We start from the raw sequence: 22274 nt of genomic DNA, 5'->3' as shown, positions 1-22274 counted from the left end.
TTTTAAGTACATCAGAAGCAGGAAGCCTGCTAAACAACCAATGTGGCCCCTGGACAATTGAGATACAAAAGGAGCACTTAACGACGATAAAGTCATTGCAGAGAAACTAAATGAATTCTTTGCTTCAGTCTTCACGGCTGAGGATGTCAGGGAGATTCCCAAACCTGAGCCGTCTTTTCTAGGTGACAAATCTGAGGAATTGTCACAGATTGAAGTGTCACTAGAGAAGGTTTTGGAATTAATTGAGAAACAATGTAGTGAGAGGCCCTGAAACATAAACCCTTGTATCAGAGGCCTTGTCTGAGGCCTAAAGCCTGAACCAAAGTACTTCCAGGCATTGCTAAGCAAAGCTGGGCTGTGAGCTAGAGGCAGGCCCTAATTACAGAACTTGGCAAGAAAAGGGCTCCTAGAAAGCAAGTGCTAATGATATAAGTAGCAATAAGAGGAACATGTGCCAAGATGGCACCTGGACATCCCGATACGAGGACACTTCAGAGATAACAAGGAACAGCCAGGTGCATCCTAAAGACAGGGTCAAAAGGACAGCATGATGGACAGATCTGTTTGTTTGAACCAACATGATCAAAAGGGGGAGACAGCAACCTAATGAGTCAAGGGGCTGTACCTCAATAAGTCAGCAGGGATGAGTAATTGGTCCTGCAACTGTATAAAAATAGGTACCGGAGCACATATCTTTGTACAGCCTAGGGGGGCAGTGGAGTGTCCAGCCACTGACTGAGCTGTGTCCACTGCAAGGGGGCACATATTCGTAGTATGTCCTGTAGAGTCTATAGGAAACTATTATTGTGCTTCGTTTGACAATATACCTGGCCGGGTGCCTTCGTACCTTACTAGATCTGTGGTCTCTGGGGGTTCTCTCAGGGTCTACTGTGTCAGCTATCTGCGCAGAGTCAGGGCAGCACACAGAGGGAACACGCACGCAACCGACTGTTATCATCATCGAACCAGAGTAGAGCTCCTCACCGGTAGCTACCGACAACAGTAACAAGTCACCGGGACCAGATAGCATTCACGCAAGAGTTCTGAAAGAACTCAAATGTGAAATTGCGGAACTATTAACTATGGTTTGTAACCTATCCTTTAAATCAGCTACCGTACCCAACGACTGGAAGACAGCTAATGTAATGCCAATATTTAAGAAGGGCTTTAGAGGTGATCCTGGCAATTACAGACCGGTAAGTCTAACATCCGTACCGGGCAAATTAGTTGAAGCAATAGTAAAGAATAAAACTGTCAGACACACAGAAGAACATAAATTGTAGCGCGAAAGTCAACATGGCTTCTGTAAAGGGAGATCATGTTTTACTAATCTATTACAGGTTTCAGAGTAGCAGCCATGAGAAAAAGAAAAGGAGTACTTATGGCACCTTAGAGACTAACAAATTTATTTGAGCATAAGCTTTCGTGAGCTACAGCTCACTTCATCGGATGCGTTCAGTGGAAAATACAGTGGGGAGACTTATATACACGCACACAGAACATGCAACTACGGGTTTTATCATACACACTGTAAGGAGAAAACCTTTTGTGGTGACAAGCCATTACCCTCTGATCCCACTGAGGGTTACCAAAAGAAACCACACCATTTGCTCAAGAAACTCTCTGAAAAAGCACAAGAACAAATCTGCACAGACACACTCCTAGAACCCCAACCTGGGGTATTCTATCTGCTACCCAAGATCCATAAACCTGGAAATCCTGGACACCCCATCATCTCAGGCATTGGCACCCTGACAGCAGGATTGTCTGGCTATGTAGACTCCCTCCTCAGGCCCTACGTTACTAGCACTCCCAGCTATCTTCGAGACATCACTGACTTCCTGAGGAAACTACAATCCATCGGTGATCTTCCTGAAAACACCATCCTGGCCACTATGGATGTAGAAGCCCCCTACACCACCATTCCACACAAAGATGGACTACAAGCCATCAGGAACAGTATCCCCAATAATGTCACGGCTAACCTGATGGCTGAACTTTGTGACTTTGTCCTCACCCATAAATATTTCACATTTGGGGACAATGTATACCTTCAAATTAGCAGCACTGCGATGGGTACCCACATGGCCCCACAGTATGCCAATCTTTTTATGACTGACTTAGAACAACACTTCCTCAGCTCTCGTCCCCTAATGCCCCTACTCTACTTGCGCTACACTGATGACATCATCATCATCTGGACCCATGGAAAAGAAGCCCTTGAGGAATTCCATCATGATTTCAACAATTTCCATCCCACTCTCAACCTCAGCCTGGACCAGTCCACACAAGAGATCCACTTCCTGGACACTACGGTGCTAATAAGAGATGGTCACATAAACACCACCCTCTAATGGAAACCTACTGACCGCTATTCCTACCTACATGCCTCCAGCTTTCGTCCAGACTACACCACACGATCCATTGTCTACAGCCAAGCTCTATGATACAACTGCATTTGCTCCAATCCCTCAGACAGAGACAAACACCTACAAGATCTCTATCAAGCATTCTTACAACTAGTCATCACCTTCAGCCCCCAACTAAAACCTCTCCAACGCATCATCAAGGATCTACAAGCTATCCTGAAGGATGACCCATCGCTCTCACAGATCTTGGGAGACAGGCCAGGCCTTGCTTACAGACAGCCCCCCAACCTGAAGCAAATACTCACCAGCAACCACACACCACACAACGGAACCACTAACCCAGGAACCTATCCTTGCAACAAAGCCCGTTGCCAACTCTGTCCACATATCTATTCAGGGGACACCATCATAGGGCCTAATCACATCAGCCACACTATCAGAGGCTCGTTCACCTGCGCATCTACCAATGTGATATATTCCATCATGTGCCAGCAATGCCCCTCTGCCATGTACATTTGTCATACTGGACAGTCTCTACGTAAAGGAATAAATGGACACAAATCAGACATCAAGAATTATAACATTCAAAAACCAGTCGGAGAATACTTCAATCTCTCTGGTCACTCGATTACAGACCCAAGAGTGGCTATCCTTCAAGAAAAAAACTTCAAAAACAGACTCCAAGGAGAGACTGCTGAATTGGAATTAATTTGCAAACTGGATACAATTAACTTAGGCTTGAATAGAGACTGGGAGTGGATGAGTCATTACACAAAGTAAAACTATTTCCCCATGTTATTTCCAGCCACCCCAGCCCCCACTGTTCCTCAGACGTTCTTGTCAACTGCTGGAAATGGCCCACCTTGATTATCACCACAAAAGGTTTTCTCCCCCCCACCCCCCGCTGGTAATAGCTCATCTTAAGTGATCACTCTCCTTACAGTGTGTATGATAAAACCCATTATTTCATGTTCTCTGTGTGTGTATATAAATCTCCCCACTGTATTTTCCACCGAATGCATCCGATGAAGTGAGCTGTAGCTCACGAAAGCTTATGCTCAAATATATTTGTTAATCTGTAAAGTGCCACAAGTACTCCTTTTCTTTTTGTTAATCTATTACAGTTCTTTGAGGGGGTCAACAAACATGTGGACAAGGGGGATCCAGTGGATATAGTGTACTTAGATTTCCAGAAAGCTTTGACAAGGTCCCTCACTAAAGGCTCTTACGTAAATTAAGTTGTCATGGGATAAGAGGGAAGATCCTTTCATGGATTGAGAACTGGCTAAAAGACAGAGAACAAAGGGTAGGAATAAATGGTAAATTTTCAGAATGGAGTGGGGTAACTAGTGGTGTTCTCCAATGGTCAGTCCTAGGACCAATCCTATTCAACTTATTCATAAACGATCTGGAGAAAGGGGTAAACAGTGAGGTGGCAAAGTTTGCAGATGATACTAAACTACTCAAGATAGTTAAGACCAAAGCAGACTGTGAAGAACTTCAAAAAGATCTCACAAAACTAAGTGATATGGCCACAAAATGTCAAGTGACACTTAATGTGGATAAATGTAAAGTAGTGCACATTGGAAAAAACAACCCCAACTATACATGCAATATGATGGGGGCTAATTTAGCTACAACTAATCAGGAGAATGATGTTGGAGTCATCGTGGATAGTTCTCTGAAGATGTCCATGCAGTGTGCAGCGGCAATCAAAAAAGCAAACAGGATGTTAGGAATCATTAAAAAAGGGATAGAGAATAAGACGGAGAATATCTTATTGCCCTTATATAAATCCAAGTTGAATACTGCGTACAGATGTGGTCCCCTCATCTCAAAAAAGATATACTGGCATTAGAAAAGGTTCTGAAAAGGGCAACTAAAATTATTAGTGGTTTGGAACAGGTCCCATATGAGGAGAGATTAAAGAGGCTAGGACTTTTCAGTTTGGAAAAGAGGAGACTAAGGGGGGGATATAATAGAAGTATATAAAATCATGAGTGGTGTGGAGAAAGTGAATAAGGAAAAGTTATTTACTTCTTCACATAATATAAGAACTAGAGACCACCAAATGAAATTAATGGGTAGCAGGTTTAAAACAAATAAAAGGAAGTTCTTCTTCACTCAGCGCACGGTCAACCTGTGGAACTCCTTGCCTGAGGAGGTTGTGAAGGCTAGGACTATAATAGGGTTTAAAAGAGAACTGGATAAATTCATGGAGGTTAAGTCCATTAACGGCTATTAGCCAGGATGGGTAAGGAATGGTGTCCCTAGCCTCTGTTTGTCAGAGGGTGGAGATGGATGGCAGGAGAGAGATCACTTGATCATTACCTGTTAGGTTCACTCCCTCTGGGGCACCTGGCATTGTCCACTGTCGGTAGACAGGATACTGGGCTGGATGGACCTTTGGTCTGACCCAGTATGGCCATTCTTATCTTCTTATGAATTGCACAGCAGTTGTCAAGGATAAGCCCTGATCTTCCATGGGGAGCCATATGAGTATAGCAGTCCACCTGCACAGATCACAGTGCAGGAAATGGCATTGAAGGGTAATCCATAGGCAATATGGTATGTCATAATACATTCAAAAAGCCTTAGGCAGGACAATCATGGCAGTTTACATTCTTCTGAGTATTCTGATCCATTTATATTTAGGATTCAATAGCCTATATCAGCAGTTTCATGGAGTCATTTGTAGTAGTCTACAGGACAAACAGAAGAACAGAGGATGTGAAAGATGAATTCAAACTGGAACAGGTGCAGAGAAGGGTTACTAAGATGATCAGGGCAATGGAGAGCCTGTCTTACAAGAGGAAACAAAGAACTTGACTTGTTTAGCCTAGCAAAACAAAGGCTGAGCGAATATTATTGCTCTCAATAAATACACTAGGGCAATAAACACCAGGGATGGAGATGAACTATTTAAGCTAAGGGACAGTGTTGGCATAACAACAACTGGATATAAACTGGCCATTGATAAATGCAGGCTGGAAATGAGAAGAAGGTTTCAAACCTTCAGAGGAAGGAGGTTCTGGAGCAGCCTTTCAATAGGAGCAGCGGGGGCAAACAACCTAACTAGTTTTAAGTTGGAGCTTGATAATAAACAACCCTGGACTTAGTGAGCCAGAAGGTCCCTTCCAGTTCTTAGTTATGTGGGGATTTGACATCCTCAGGTGAATAGCACTGCTGAAGACATTTGATTTCACTTTAAGCAGCTCTCTCTCCGTAAAGGTACTTCTTGGCAATGCACGTTTATGTGTACAAGCCTACTGTTCAGATAACTGGAGCTACTTTTGAGTCGGCACTATTCCAAAGACAAGTGTGTTCAGTGATAGAACTAAATAAACCTTGAACAGCAGTGCAATGGCTGTCAAGTAACTCACATTTTTAACAAATATAGCTTCAGATCAATGTTAATTAAAAATATGTAGGATATCTTAGCTGCACAGGAAGATACTGCTTTATCAGCTGAAACCTAACCCTGGATCCTACCCTCTGATCTGTGCAAACAGGCCCTTCAGCCCATGAAGAGGCTCACTGAAGTCAAGGAGTCCAGGAGTTTCTCCAGGCAGAAACGACTGCTGGATGAGCACACTAGCTTCATGTGAAATGTACAAGTACCAGCAAACTGCCTCTACCATTCCACATTTCTTTCTGCAAGACAATCTAAGATCTAGGCTATAATAAAAAGTTAGGTTGACAGAGTTACGTGACTCAAGAGTGTGAAAAATCCATCCCTCTGGCGTAGTTAGGTGGACATAATCCCGGGTGTAGACAGTGCTAGGTCAGTGGAATAATTCTTCCACTAACCTGGCTATTGCCTCTCGGGCGATGGATTATTTACACCGATGGGAGAATCCCTCCCATCAGCACAGATAGTGTCTACATTCAAGAGCTACAGCAGCATAGCTGCTGCAGTGTTTCAAGTGTAGACAAGCCCTAAAGGAATAGAGTTTGAATTACTGACTCACTTTGCCAATGCTACCTCTGTTCCTCTACAAAGGTAATGAAATAAGCAGCATTAACTGGTCAGGTCAGACCCAATATCAGACAAGTTAGCTAGACTGAAGACACAATGAACCAAATTCTGCTCCACCATGCCAGTGTCAAGGAGGAGCAGGACTTAGAGTGGTGGAACAAAGCCGAATCTGACCCACTTTTACAATATTCCCACTCGACAGGCAAATATTCTCTGCCTCCTCCAGTTTATTGCTTTTCTCCAGAATGACACAGCCCAGCTATTACCAACGCTGTAGAATTTGCTCTCCTAATTAGACATTTGTTGCTTCTCAATGGAGCAGAGAGAAGTCACTTAAAAGTGTCTCTTGAGCCGATAAAAGATAAATTGACAAACTTTTACCTAGATTAACTACTTTCACTTACAGTGACTGACAGTTACTATAAAAATCAGAAAGTAGCTATTCAAAGTGTCAAATCAATGCAACGAGCTTCAAGGACACTGTATCTGAAAGACATTCCTTTTATCTAAGGGGGAATTTAGCACTTACAAAAGATTTAATGAAAGCACGGTCTCCTATAAATGTACATGTCATAAATATAAAGGGAAGGGTAAACACCTTTAAATCCCTCCTGGCCAGAGGAAAACCCCTTTCACCTGTAAAGGGTTAAGAAGCTAGAATAATCTCGCTGGCACCTGACCAAAATGACCAATGAGGAGAAAAGATACTTTCAAAGCTGGAGGGGGGCGGGGAGAAAAGAGACACATCTCTGTCTGTGTGATGCTTTTACCAGGAACAGAAAAGGAATGGAGTCTTAGAATTTAGTAAGTAATCTAGCTAGAGATGCGTTAGATTCTGTTTTTTTTAAATGGCTGAGAAAATAAGCTGTGCTGAATGGAATGGATATTCCTGTTTTTGTGTCTTTTTGTAACTTAAGGTTTTGCCTAGAGGGATTCTCTATGTTTTGAATCGGATTACTCTGTAAGGTATTTACCATCCTGATTTTACAGAGGTGATTCTTTTATTTTTTCTTCAATAAAAATTCTTCTTTTAAGAACCTGATTGCTTTTTCATTGTTCTTAAGATCCAAGAGTTTGGGTCTGTGGTCACCTATGCAAATTGGTGAGAATTTTTATCAAACCTTCCCCAGGAAAGAGGTTGTAGGGTTTGGGAGGATTTTGGGGGGGAAAGACGTTTCCAAGCAGGCTCTTTCCCTGTTATATATTTGTTAGATGCTTGGTGGTGGCACCAATAAAGTCCAAGGGCAAAAGGTAAAATAGTTTGTACCTTGGAGAAGTTTTAACCTAAGCTGGTAAAAATAAGCTTAGGGGGTTTTTCATGAAGGTCTCCACATATGTACCCTAGAGTTCAGAGTGGGGAAGGAACTTTGCAGTACATCAAATCTGACTTGGAGGGACTTCTTTAGGATTGACAAAGGAGCTCAGTTCCCATGATCCACTGGGTCCTTGGTGTCTCCATTAAAACACTATTAGAAAAAGATGGTCTTGTGGTTTAGACATTGAACTGGGACCCAGCAATAAGGGGTTCAGATCCCACCTCTCCTGCAAGACTGATGCTGGGCAAGTCTCCAAGGCCCATATTTTCAAGAGAGTGTAGTGTCCCATTTTGGCACCTAAATAGAGTGGGCAGATTTTCAGAAATACTTAATAACCAGCAACTCCCACTGATAACAAATCTGGTTGTATTTTTGTTTTTAAATAATTTGATTAATAAACCTGAAGCATGGAGCGGAGAGTGTCAGGGTCTAATGAAACCACAATTACAAAAAATTAGTGCATTTGCTGCAGGTCTGCTCTGTGTTTAAATCAGATGTGAAACCTCTTCCTGTTGTGCCTGAGAAACTCCTATCTCTAAGGTGATATTTAAGTTACAGAGGTGTTCTTGGGTGTCTGACTTATAGTAAAAAGAAAAGGAGGACTTGTGGTACCTACAACAGCTAGATGCATCTGATGAAGTGAGCTGTAGCTCACGAAAGCTTATGCTCAAATAAATTTGTTAGTCTCTAAGGTGCCACAAGTCCTCCCTTTTCTTTTTGCAAATACAGACTAACACGGCTGCTACTCTGAAACCTGACTTATAGTAGTTTCTATCTAGTAGGCACGGTCAAAATATTTTGATGGCACAGTTTTCCACTGGAAAACTCTGTTTCATCTAATGTTTTGAGGGTGTGTGTCATTGTTCATATTTTTGGACATTTTAGATGGAAAAGTTTAGAAATGGAATAGCAATTTGAAAAAAATAGTATTTTATTTCATGATGAAATACAAGTGACATATTAGAGAAACTGTAGAGAACATGTAGAGAAACTGTAAACAATCCAGAGGCGAGCGACAAAGATGATCGAAGGGCTGGAATGCAAACCATACACAAGCAAAGATTGAAGGAACTAAGTATGTTTAGTTTGGAAAAGAGGCAATAAGGGGGGATATGATAGCAGTCTTCACATACTTGAAAGGTTGCCATAGAAAAGATGGAGAAAGTTATTCTTTCTTGCCACAGAGGGCAGGACAAGAGCCAATGGGTTCAAACTACAGCATAGCAGATTGAGATTAAATTTCAGGGAAAAATCCCTAACTGTAAGAACAGAAGGACAATGGAACAAACTGCCTAGGGAGGCAGTGGAAGCTCCTTCATTGGACATTTTCAAAAGGAGGCTGGATGGCCATCTGTCTTGGATGGTTTATACACAACAAATCCTGAATCTCGACAGGGGGTGGACTGTAGTTCTATGATTCATAGACAGCTGAAGGGAAATTTAGAGACTTGTGCAGAAGTAAGTTTTCCCTAAAAGCACTGAAGGAGTGCTTTAAGACTTACTCTCACACTGAACCATGAGAAAACTATGCACAGCCATCTGAATCACAATAATGTAATCAGCTGGCTAGTGTGCATTTATCAGTACACCCACCAGTTTGTGTGCATGCATGTCACCAACATCCTCTAATGGATGGACTCAGAATTACGCAACAGTGTGTCCAAAGCCCTAAAGGGTGAATGTAATTTCCTCTGCGAGTTGGACTGAGTGATGAGCAAACAGCATCAGGTATTGTACAGAATAAAAAACACTAGTCAGTTTGCTGGTATGCGGTATATTTATTGCGTGTTCCTTCCTGTTCGCTGTATTTTAAAAACTAGTCTGCACTAAAAAATGCTCCTTAATAGACTCCTCAAATCATTGGCAATAAGTCATTCAACTTCAGTTACTTGGAACGTTGCCTCAAACATATCATGAGTCACCGTAATATCAGTTACTGAATCATGTTAAAAGAAAAGGAGTACTTGTGGCACCTTAGAGACTAACAATATTGTTAGTCTCTAAGGTGCCACAAGTACTCCTTTTCTTTTTGCGAATACAGACTAACACGGCTGCTACTCTGAAACCTGAATCATGTTATTGCAGCTTATAAATAGGTTTTCGTGCCCTAGATCTTATTAAAGCAACTCCCTCAAAGCGTGACCCATTGTGATATGTTCTGTGTTCTTGTTCCTTTACATTTGTGGATCTCATTAAAAGGCAAGTTTCCTGCCACATCTGTTAAAGTTAGATACACGTGCCAGCTCTTATTCATTCATTCTTGTAAACCACTCATTATTCCTAGAAAGAAGGGAAAGTACTAAAATCTAAGGAGATTAGCGGGTGTTCAGAAGTATCTAGCTTCTTCTTAACAGAAGACAGACAGTGATATCACAATGAAAAATGCAACTTCATTGTCCCAGTTTCAGGTGTTTTCTTGTTCTGCATCTAATTCACATTGGAAGACCGAAGCTGAGTGAGCCCCAGGCCATTCTCCATTATTATTTCCAAGATGCATATGATCCAGTGAATAAGGCACTGCACTGAGAATCAGGGGACCTGGGTTCTAGTCAGGTCCATAACATTGATCAGCGGGACGACCTTAGCCAAGCCACTTTGCCTCTGCTTCCCCTCCCTGCCTCCCTTTGTCTTGTCTTTTAGATTTAAAGTTCTTTGGAGCAGTGGCTATTTATTATTCTGTATTCGTACAGTGCCTGGTTCAATGGGGCCCTCAATCTCAACTGGGACCTCTAGGTGCTACCATAATACAAGTTATTATTTCTATTGTGATAGTGGCCAAATGCCCCAACCGGCATTGGAGCACCATATTGTTAGGTGCTGTACAGAATAAAAAACACTAGTCAGTCCCCTACTCTAAAGGGCTTAGAATATATGAAGAGGGACAGGGACTGAATGCACGAAAGCAACATATACCCCTCCTTTCCAGATATAATTATCTTTATGAACTGCCCTCCAGCTAACCCTCTAACGAACGATTGCTTGTTTGATCACTAAATCGACTTATCCCAGACATTACTTTTAGTTTCATCTGTACCCATTTCTCCAATTAATATACATCTGCCCACTGATTAGCGTTGACAAGAAAAGCACTTAAATATGCAGAATCCCCCTCCAAGCCAAAATACCTTCTTAAACAATTTGCACCGCACATCCATTAGGATGGCAATTCTCAGTCTGGCTTTAAAATGTGCCATCCAGCTAGCCCGTATTCCATTCCATTAACAGAAATCTCACACTCCCCGATGAGTTTGCACATAAGGACTTCCAAACAATACTTAGCATGAAAATTAAAAAAAAAAACCCTTTAGACCTGCCTCTCTCCTCTCTGAAACAAAGTGCATGTTCTTCTTAGCAGTGCACATTGGAATCTCATTTATAAGCAAAGAATTCATTGCACTGCTGCAGGCTTGGGGGCACAGGTGAAAGTGAATTACAGCAGAGGGGTTCCACTAAAGGCTGGTGTAGGGACGCTGGCTGCATGGTGGGGATTTTCCACTGAGCTGTAGAACAGCAGATGGAGCAAACAGGAGAATCGTCTCCTCTCACAAAAATATGAATTGTGCTAACAGAATGGAAAAAGATTAGCCAAGAGGTTAGGGAAGGTAGGTCACTGTGACCCAGTGGAACTGCTAGATGACTGACTTCTACTCCTATTCAGGAAGCAAAGAGCTTTGCAGGTCATTCTCTAAGGCTAACAGCTTTGATTGGCTCCGCTGCAAGAAAACTGTTTTACCTATCCACGCTTACAGAAAATTCATCTCTATCATTTGATTGCTGCTGACATTGCTTGGCATTCTATCATGCAGGATGGCCTTGAAAAGAGTAAGACTGGAAACAGCACACAGCCATGCAACTTCCTTCAGAGGATGAGAAGTAGTGTGTGAGGCTGGAACATGCTGCTGGGAACACCCAAAGCTGGGAGCCACTATGTTTCCTCACTGCTTCAGCAAGAGTGAGCTTTGCTGGAGATTAGACTGTGTTTCAGCTCCCTGCCACACCAGTCTGTGTTCTTCACCAGCTGACTCCACCAGGCTCTCCCAGCCCAAAGCTTGCCTAGCAGGTAACAATCAGTGAACACCAACTCCCCGCCCCCCGCACTTCAAAGATGTTTCTCTGCAATGCACAGCCCCTGCCGCTGCATGTTCACAGAAGATACTAAATTTGCTGCTATGTTAGAGAGTTGGTACATTGCAGCTTATTACTTAACTGGGGTTAACATACCCTTCTCTTCAAAAGCAGCCTGGTATTGGTTTATAGTAAAAGTAAAACACATTTATTAAACAGAAGTCATAGGTTTATATAATATCCAGTAGAAGGAATAAAGGTAGAAAGGATTACAAAGAAATAAAAGAAAAAATACACTTCTAAGACGAAAACCTAACTTAAACTAGGGCTTTTTAGTTCAAAGCAGTTTTCTCATGATAGTCCTTATTCCACTATGTCTGGCTAGCTCTTAGCCAGAATCCCCACAGAGTCTAAGGTGCTGGTATTCCTTTTCCTCTCATTCGAAGGATAACTTTGGCGTTCCCTCCCCTTCTCTTTATAGTCCAGTAAACCATTGAAATGTATTCTTCTGAAATATAGCTTCAGATAAAGTTAATTTCCCCTACCGGGTGTAGCATCGAAGCCGCCTTCTGGTTATCTTTACAAAGCAAAGGATCTCTTCCTGAGACCATTGAGGCAAATGAATAGTTCAATGAATTTGGCCACACCTACTCTTTCCTTTGTCTGGAGAAACCCTGTTTAGCAACTCCCCTCGACATGTCTGGTTTGAACACCTTTTAGTCAGAGACTTTAAAGCTTAATATCCGTGAGTATCCATAATTCCACATACGGCATTGTCACATACATTTCTTAATGATATTATTGACCAATGTGTTATCGGGTTTTGAAGGATACCTCAAAAACATATTTGTACAAATATTACTGCAGTAGTGTGTAGGGTGTACTTAGCTATTGTACCAACCAGTCTCTTTCATATATTCTTGAAAAGACTGGCTCAAGTAGGACGATCACTTTTCAAAGCTGTTGTCAGCCAGCAAAGTAACTTACACCCATAACGGTTTAATAGAAAATGCAGAAAATAGTGGGAAGGAAATTCTTTGATCCTCCTTCCCATATGTTTATCTTTAGACTGACAACTCTTCAGGGAACCAGTTCTCTTGATTTCTTTGTTTTGTACTCCACAGAGCACCCTGTTGGTGCTATCCAAACTGCATGATCTTAAACAAACAATCCCATGTACTTCCATAGAGACAAGTTTTTCATAGAGACTGATCAAGGAGCTCACTACTAAGTAATTAAACCTCACAATACCCCTGGAAGGTGGACAGTGTCATTTACTCCATTTTACAGATGAAAAAGAGAGAGGAAGTTACTTGCCCAAAGTCACATGGCAAATCTGGCAGAGCAGAGAAGAGAAACCAGGAGCCCTGCAGGTCTCCTGATCTATCTAGATAATAAATCTTGCATAATAAGCTGGCACATGAAACCTAGCCTATTGTTAAAGTCCTTCTAACAACTAATGGTAAGTAAACATCTAAAAGTTCATAGTTTAGTTTAAAAATGATTAAAAACCTAAAAACCCCTTGAGACTACATGAATAGGTTGGTCACTGGTGGAGAAGTGACCCTCTTGGAAGTGGCCTTCTCATTTTCTCTGTATGTGCTGCTAAACAGAATTCTGAAATATGAAGATGTGCCAGAGAAGAAGCTTTCCAAACAGTTCTCAAATATCTGTGTTTTTTTTAAAATCATTAGCAATTCAGCTATCCATTAAAGCCATCTGAGGAAAAGCTTCTGTTAATTGGGTTAGTTTATATGTACAGTCGAAACAGTTCACAGTAAGATCCCTGGCTTTTAGTCACACAAGGAGAAATTCACGCATGTCCAGTTGGCCAATACAAGGTTGACCACCACTTACAGCCTGCTTACCTCTATTTTGGAGGCTTAAGGGCGTCAGTGATTAATAGCCCTTGTGAGAACCCTTGGCAGAGGCGAGTTTCATCCAATGTGCAGGTACCACTATCCCCCGCTTTGCAGTATATCTGTACTTCTCATATAGCGTCCAGGGCTACATTGAGATATCTTTACTCACCCTAACTATCTCCACTGCAGCTAAAAGGGATACTTATGGAGTAAGGTCCTATGTCCTGTGATTAAATATCACAATGCAGCTCTCAGTGAATATGCACAAGCTATTGTGAAGAAGCCATTCCTCATTTGCATTAGTGAATCTTGGATTTCATTTCAAGTTTGCTTGCACAGAAGTTTGATACATAATGTCCCATTAGAGAATTAGCCCTGGCCTACACTATGAGTTTAGGTCAAATTTAGCAGTGTTAGGTCAATTTAACCCTGCACCCGTTCACATGACCAAGCCTGTTTTGTCGACTTAAAGGGCTCTTAAAATCGATTTCTGTACTCCTCCCCGGCAAGGGTAGTAGCACTAAAATCGACCTCCCTGGGTCAAATTTGGGGTAGTGTGGAACGCAATTCAACAGTATTGGCCTCTGGGAGCTATCCCAGAGTTCTCCATTGTGACTGCTGTGGACTGCACTCTCAACTCAGATGCACTGGCCAGGTAGACAGGAAAAGACCCGGGAACTTTTGAATTTTCATTTCCTGTTTGGCCAGCATGGCAAGCTGATCAGCACAGCTGACCATGCAGAGCTCATCAGCATAGGTGACCATGGAGTCCCAAAATCGCAAAAGAGCTCCAGCATGGACCGAACGGGAGACACTGGATCTGATAGCTGTATGGGGAGAAGAATCCATGCAGGCAGAACTCCATTCCAAAAGACAAAATGTCAATATATTTGCCAAAATCTCCAACGGCGTGATGGACAGAGACTACAGCAGGAACACACAGCAGTGCTGCTTGAAAGTTAAGGAGCTGAGGGAAGCCTACCAAAAAACAAAGGATGTAAACGGTCGCTCTGGGTCAGAGTCCCATATTTGACGCTTCTATGATAAGCTGCATGCAATTCTAGCGAGCATCCATACCACTACTACACCACTGTCCGTGGACACCTGCAAGGGGGGAGTCTCAAGCAACAAGAATGAGGAAGATGAGGAGGAGAAGGTCGAAGATAGCACACAGCAGGCAAGCGGAGAATCCCTTCTCCCCAGCAGCCAGGAACTGTTCATTACCCTGGAGCCAATACCCTCCCAACCCTCCCAAGAGGGACTCCCAGACCATGAAGCTGGAGAAGGCACCTCTGGTGAGGGTACGTTTGTAAATATAATACAGAGTTTAAAAGCAAGCGTGTTTAAATGATTAATTTGCCCTGAAGACTTGGATTGCATTCACAACCAGTATAGCTACTGGAAAAGTCTGTTAACGTGTCTGGGGATGGAGCAGAAATCCTCCAGGGACATCTCCATGAAGGTCTCCTAAAAAGTTGACGCTGACATAACACGGTACTGTGGATGCGCTCAGTGTGGACGTACGCAATCGACTGTATAAAATCGATTTCTAAAAATCTACTTCTATAAGAGCGACCTAATTTCGTAGTGTAGCCATACCCTTAGATACTTCATCACTGCCTGTTTTTCCTCAGGGCAGAGGTAGTCAGTGCAATTAATCTGAAGGGAGCTGGTTACCACTGTTGATTATGAAATACCTTTGGAAAACGTCTTTAGAATGGAGTTGAAACAAAACTGCTGATCAAAATTCCCAAATATTTTTGCATCTCCAGGCTAGAGCTGGGTGGGAAATGGGTTTCCTGTCCCACAAACAATTTTGAAATCTTAAGAATGTTCCCATTCTGCACGGAAATGAAACCACTATTTTTCAGTGAAAAAAAAATCAGACACCCAGCCCAGAATGACCTGGTGATTAGAGGCTTCCCTCAGATATGAGACACCCAGCTTCAAGCCCCTGCTCTAAATCCAGCAGAGCAGAAATTTGAACCTGGATCTTCCATATCCCAGGTGAATGCTTTAACCAGTAGGCTATTTTTTTGTGTGGGGGGGGAGGGGATGTCGTAAATCCTGGAATTGAGAAACCTTCCCAGCAGAGAATCATAGAATATCAGGGTTGGAAGGGACCCAGGAGGTCATCTAGTCCAACCCCCTGCTCAAAGCAGGACCAATCCGCACTTTTGCCCCAGATCCCTAAATGGCCCCCTCAAGGATTGAGCTCACAACCCTGCGTTTAGCAGGCCAATGCTCAAACCACTGAGCTATCCCTCCCACCCTAAGAGGTTTTGTAAAAACTGATACATTCCCATGAAAACTTTTGGTTTTAATGAATTGGGATTCATGGACAAAAGTCACTTGTCAGAACAATTTCCACCCAGCCTTAGTCCTGTCCTGGAACTGATGGTTAATCCCCTAATCAATTGCTATCTAGTATCGACAGACTGCTCAGGCCTAACTGTTGATCAGGGCCCATAATAGCTAGAACCCAGCCGATGAGCTCCAAAACTTTTCCATTGTTAATAAATGAAAACTATTGAAATCCCTATTGAATTCTACTGAACCTCTCTACAAATGACATATAAAATTCAAAAAGATAAGGATCAAAAATAAACCTCACACAGTATGTTAGAAAACACTTGTGCTATATAAGTGATTTCTAAGGGCCCTAAATCAACATGAAGTGTTCCATCTGAACAACCCCTGCCAATGCATTTATTTTAGGAGTTGAACATAGCGGCATGAAATAAAAAGCACTAATAGGGGTGGTTGTTTTATTATGGTAATTCAAAAATTTACAACATACATTTTACATCATTCTATGCTGGACATGTCGCCGTTAATATTCACAGTAAAATATTTTTATCAATACACACATGGCAGCGTTTTACTACAGAACTGAGCCTACTCCATGAAATTAATGAGATTTTACATCTGCTGCCCTCTGTCACAGTAAGCATAAGATTATCACTGTGTTGTGTGTCTTTCCCCGCACTTTCTCGTTTATCCATAGGCACAGAAAAATAGAATGTTAGCCATAAAGAGGAAAAAAGTGAGATACTTGATGAATCTATTTCAAAGTATTGCACTCAAAATTATCCTTCTGTAGAATAAGCATATGAAGGGAGAAGAAGACATTCGATATATGTTTGATCTGAAAGGAAAGAGAAAGGGAAAGGTTGCTCCTTGGAAACATGTCAGTAAATGTTGGTTTTATCCTGCTGTGTGGGAGGAAGCCCCAACAGAGCTGAGCCATGTAAAGGAATTCCACCGTTGATGTTACATTACTACTGGTGTCTAGAAGCAAGGGTAATAAAATTGCTTTTAGACATCAAGAGTAATGTCTAGAAAAAAATTCTAATGCCCTGTATTATAAGGTTACTTGTGGCACCTTAGAGACTAACAAATTTATTAGAGCATAAGCTTTCGTGAGCTACAGCTCACTTCATCGGATGCATTTGGTGGAAAAAACAGAGGGGAGATTTATATACACACACAGAGAACATGAAACAATGGGTTTATCACACACACTGTAAGGAGAGTGATCACTTAAGATAAGCCATGGGGGGGGGGGAAGGAGGAAAACCTTTCATGGTGACAAGCAAGGTAGGCTATTTCCAGCAGTTAACAAGAATATCTGAGGAACAGTTGGGGGTGGGGTGGGGTGGGGGGGAGAAATAACATGGGGAAATAGTTTTACTTTGTGTAATGACTCATCCATTCCCAGTCTCTATTCAAGCCTAAGTTAATTGTATCCAGTTTGCAAATTAATTCCAATTCAGCAGTCTCTTGTTGGAGTCTGTTTTTGAAGCTTTTTTGTTGAAGGATAGCCACTCTTAGGTCTGTAATCGAGTGTGTGTATATAAATCTCCCCTCTGTTTTTTCCACCAAATGCATCTGATGAAGTGAGCTGTAGCTCACGAAAGCTTATGCTCTAATAAATGTGTTAGTCTCTAAGGTGCCACAAGTACTCCTTTTCTTTTTGCAAATACAGACTAACACGGCTGCTACTCTGAAAGGAAAAGATTGAGCTTTCTTAATAGCCATAAAGAACAGGAAAGAAATATTTATATGCAAGTAGGGTTGGTGGAGATTTTTCAGATGAAACATTTTTCCCCACCAAAAAAGGCAGCTTCAAATTGACCGGAACATTTTGCGAATTAGTGCTAAATTTGCTGAACTGTTTCAGTTAAAAAATAATCCCCAAAAAGTTGAAGTGTTAATTTCAACCATTTCAAAATGTGTTGATTTTTCAGTTTGAACTGACTTTTTGTTTTGAATTTTAGTTCAAATTTTCTTTTTAAAAAAGGTGTTAAAAAACCAACCCTCAAACACTTTATATTTGGGTACAAAAATGTTTAGTTCAACTGGACATTTTTTCCTCCAATTTTTTGGTTTGTCCACCGAACTGAAACCCACCCATTCCCCACAATTATTTGCATGGTTCTTTATGCAAGAATGTTTGGGGAGAAAGCTACGGTCTGCTACTGAACACATGTGTTTAGGAAATCTGAACCCAAGCTCCTCATGTGGCATGTTAGTGGATGTATTTAGATGGTGATGGTAATGCTACTACGTGGTATGTTTTTGGATCTATTTAGATTGCAAGGGAGGTCGTCACTCATTTTTCACTCACCCTTAACTCAGGCAAACTCCCACTGAAATTAATATGTGTTTGCCTAAGAACAAGCAGAAAAGCAATACAATCAAAAATTGATAAAGAAGTTTAGCCAAAGCTAAATATTTTAGCAAAAGTAACAGAGCAGATAAAAAGAAGCATGACAGGATTCTCAAATTTTGCCTTGTGTGTGCAATGATTTTAAAGATTTGTCCAAAATTTGAGAGTTGTCTCCTTTTGCAAGATATTTCAGCAGGATATTTTGATGTCACAAATTACCAGGCAGCATTAACTGAAATTGGCAATTCACATTAATGAACATAGTGTATGAATAATACATACATATTTGTTAGTACTTGACATAACTGCTCTTCCTGCTTGCTCATTCATTATGATTCCTTTGTATTAGCTGAATACTTATCAGTATAATGTAAATAACCAAATGTTCCAAGCAACATGTCTTACATACATACATATTCACTTGCACAGTTGCTGCAAAGCAAGCTGGGAACACAGAAGCTATGATAATCTTATAACATCAGAGGCAGTTATTGCCAGAGCAGCAAAGACAATGGTGATTTGTTTCCCTAGTTAAGGGAACATCGATATCAATTCAAGATGCAAGTGCACAGCCATTAAAAACAACGCTATACTTAAATGCAAGTGACCATATGATCTTATTGGCGTTTAATTAAAATAATAGGAAGAAACAAACAGGACTGGCAGCAGACATAGATTTGAGAGTTGTTAACTTCACTATCCAAACAATAAATACTCTCTGCACCTACAGACCCACACACACACACACACACAAGCAAAAATCCTCTATGGAGCATCCCAGATCATTGAACTGAAAGTGACATACTTACTGAGAAGGAATTCACTGTGGCTGAACAACTGCTGATGTGTAAACAGAGCTGTTTACATACTGAGGTCATCCTTGCAAAGTGTAACAGAAAGATTTGTCTGTGTAGAATCCAAATCTTAAGGAGCGGAAACTAGCTGGCATGTATTGACATGAAATATTGGCCCAGTTTTTCCTGCAGCGTCACTGAGTTGGGCCAAGGGCTATCTACGTACATAGGTACTTATGGAGCTCCCATTTCTAGAGTATCTGAGCAGCTTCCATTTGTGCAGACCCTGATGGAGACCCCAAGGAGCACAGAGTCCAGGGGTAAGAGGTTGAGCAAGTATAAAGAAGCTGCTGACCTCACTCTGCTAAGGGGGACAGGTCCCAGGAGAGGCAGCTAGGGAGTGGGCAAAACTTAGGCAGCTGGGGATGAATCCTTATTGCACATCTCAGAGCAGCTGACACTACCCTAAAATCTACCCTTTTCAGCAGGACCCTACCTAAGGGAAGGTAGGCAGCAGCAACACTACCTGCCCTTGTTCAGAGTAAATCCCCCAGGAGGTGCAAGGAGGCTTGCAGGCAGAGAGGGCTATTGGGTTTCATTTTTTCTGTAGTCTGCAGCCATGGGAGGGTGACAGGTGATTATACACTTGAGCATGTCTGACATATCCATCAGCAGATGGCAGTGGCAAGATGTATTGTAGCCTACAGGTGAGGCAGTAATGCAATGAGCCTACCAGCCTCAAGGCCTGTGAGACAATAGCTTAACTAAACAAGGCATAAGGCCCAAAAGCCTTAGCGTAAGCAGCTAACCAGGAGTAACCCTAGATCATAAGCTATCACAAGGTAGAATGGTGCAATGAACACTGTTGACAGGTGCTAGTTATTCCAGCTTGGGATATTTTAGGTTGGGAACTTCAGCAGATGTCTGACCACAAAGTGCCATTGGTAACTGACTGACGTATATATTAATGAGCTTGAGGTACCAGGCCGAGTAACCTATGGGAGAAGGGCACCTCCACGTTAGTAGGGTGAGGATATGCAAATAAGGAAAAGGGGAGAAATTCCTTACTGAATATGAATTAGGCATAGTGACGTCAGTGTAACACATTGTAAAAGTTGTATCCTGGCCAGTGTGCCTTACGAGATGCCATGATAATGACCACTGGTGAGGAGGAGAAGGATGAGCTTTTGGTTAGGATAGTGAGCATATGGATGCTCAGATGCGCCTTCTGTGTTATCTCCATCTACCTTACTGGGTTGGAGTGTTTGAGTCTTTGCTAACTGTTATTAAAAACTCTTACAAATACAGAAAGCTTTTCTTAAGTGAGAGTGTTGTAACTGCCCATGTCGGGGTTACTAGCTAAATTTTAATTTTAATAGCACTGGGCCGGATATTGGGACAAGAACCTATCAAACTTCAGAGTGTTAACCGGGAATTCTTAAGTAATCAACACAATTAATACACAATCAGACAACAAACAGTACACAACCCATACTTGAACACAGGCATGGCTCTTTGCCCCACTCATGTGACTAGAGCACATATATGGCACCATTATGAACCAACTATTGTCTCTAAGCTGAAGGACCAGGCTCATTAGCTTACAGACAGCAGCAGATTGAAGCTTTTAGATGCAGAAGTCCTAGGTTCAATCCCCACCAAGAAGCTCTCCGGGGGCATTGTTACAAATGGTGGCCTGTATGGCAATCTGAATTGCTATGGACTTCTGAGAAAATCAGATCCAGCTTTCCCGGCCATGGGGAGTGACACCCATTCTGATGCTGTGTGCATATGCGTTTATGATTCTAAACTACTGCCTCCAAACAAATGGAGCTAGTTCTTCAAAACCATGAGCCTCTACTGCCTGAGCTAGAGCCAGAGTCCCAGATTCAAGCCCAACAACCAAGCTGACAAAGGGCATCATTACACATGCACCTGGCAGAAGGGCAGACACACAAAAATAATGTATTATTTTAGAGAGTGAGAAACTTGTGATGACCACTGGGTAGATGATGGCTGGCTGATGGTAGAATGAACCCAGTGTCAGTGGGATGTCAGCTGGAGCAAGGGGAACAGGCTGCCCGTTATTCACTTTAGAAACAGCAGCTTCACGTCCCAGAGATGGGATGAATTTTATCTTTTGAAATCAGAGCTCTTCCACATTATTGAAGTACTGCAGCAGCAGAGACCCAACTGTGGGAAAGTGGCCTTCAAACCTCAGAAGACCTAGACCGGTTCTAGGTGACTCACCTGACTAGCTGCTTCAATGTCAGTTTTATCCGATAAGCTCAGATCTGGGAGGTACAACTCCCCAGAACCCCTGGTATCTTTTCGATGCCCTGTCAACATGAGCAGAGTTGCACAACAAGGGTCTTGCCATGTTTCACTCCAGCCTTCCAGAGCAAGGACAGACAATTAAAATACAACGAGCCAAAAATGTCAGTCGAATGCAGTAACTCAAGGCTCCAACAAAACCTTCAGAAAAGGATTAAGAATCAAAGGGGAGGGCTCTGCTCCTGATATCCTGCAGCTCTGAGTTGTTACAGAAAAGGGAATTCTCCTTCAACCCCATCCCCTAAAAATTCCCTCACAAAAGGAACTAAAGCTGTTTGTTCTTGGAACTGTCTGAACTAAAATAAACTTAACAATGGGGAATTTGCTAAACCAGAGATGGAAATGCAGCCTAAAAATAACTTTATAGTTTAACCCAGAAGAAACCTAGCAACACTTTCTGCAGATGCTACTAGGCATTCAACCGTAGATAATAAGAGAATGCTTCGGTATCAGCTTTGCAATTAAATTATACCAGGCCATTGTTACAGTGCTGGCTTCTCTGCAGAAGTTAAAATATCAAGTAGTAATTCCATACAAATATACCATCTCAATACCACAAGACCAGGTACAAATATTAGCTAGGTGGCAGATGATATGTGTGAAATTTATAGGGTACAGTTGGAAGAATACTACAGGAAGGGGCTGAAGCTGTGGATGGAGCTGAAAACTGAAGCTTGCACATTAAATTGTAGCAAATTCATCGCTACCTAGGACTTCATGGTTGTTGCTGTGCAACACACCACAGCCACTTTGAATTTATAGCAGCAGCAGGGAGAGAACAATTTTCCAGTTCCAGAAGCACAGGCTCCTACTACATAAGCTAATGGAGAATCTCCAGGGCTTGTTAGGACTTTTCTGATACGACGCATCTGAGCAGTTCGGG

General features: G+C 42.0%; 1 protein-coding gene across 1 annotated transcript in view; it reads right to left on the bottom strand.

Moving 5' to 3' along the window:
- The window catches only part of LOC119848814 (tetraspanin-15-like), a 219348-nt gene that overhangs the window by 156537 nt on the left and 40537 nt on the right, over positions 1-22274 (bottom strand). The gene's annotated exons all lie outside the window — the stretch shown is intronic.

This window comes from Dermochelys coriacea, chromosome 26 (genome assembly GCF_009764565.3).
Source record: "Dermochelys coriacea isolate rDerCor1 chromosome 26, rDerCor1.pri.v4, whole genome shotgun sequence".
NCBI classification, from domain to species: Eukaryota; Metazoa; Chordata; order Testudines; family Dermochelyidae; genus Dermochelys; species Dermochelys coriacea.
The sequence above is the reverse complement of the archived record's forward strand: the minus strand, read 5'-3'. Positions and strand labels throughout refer to the sequence as shown.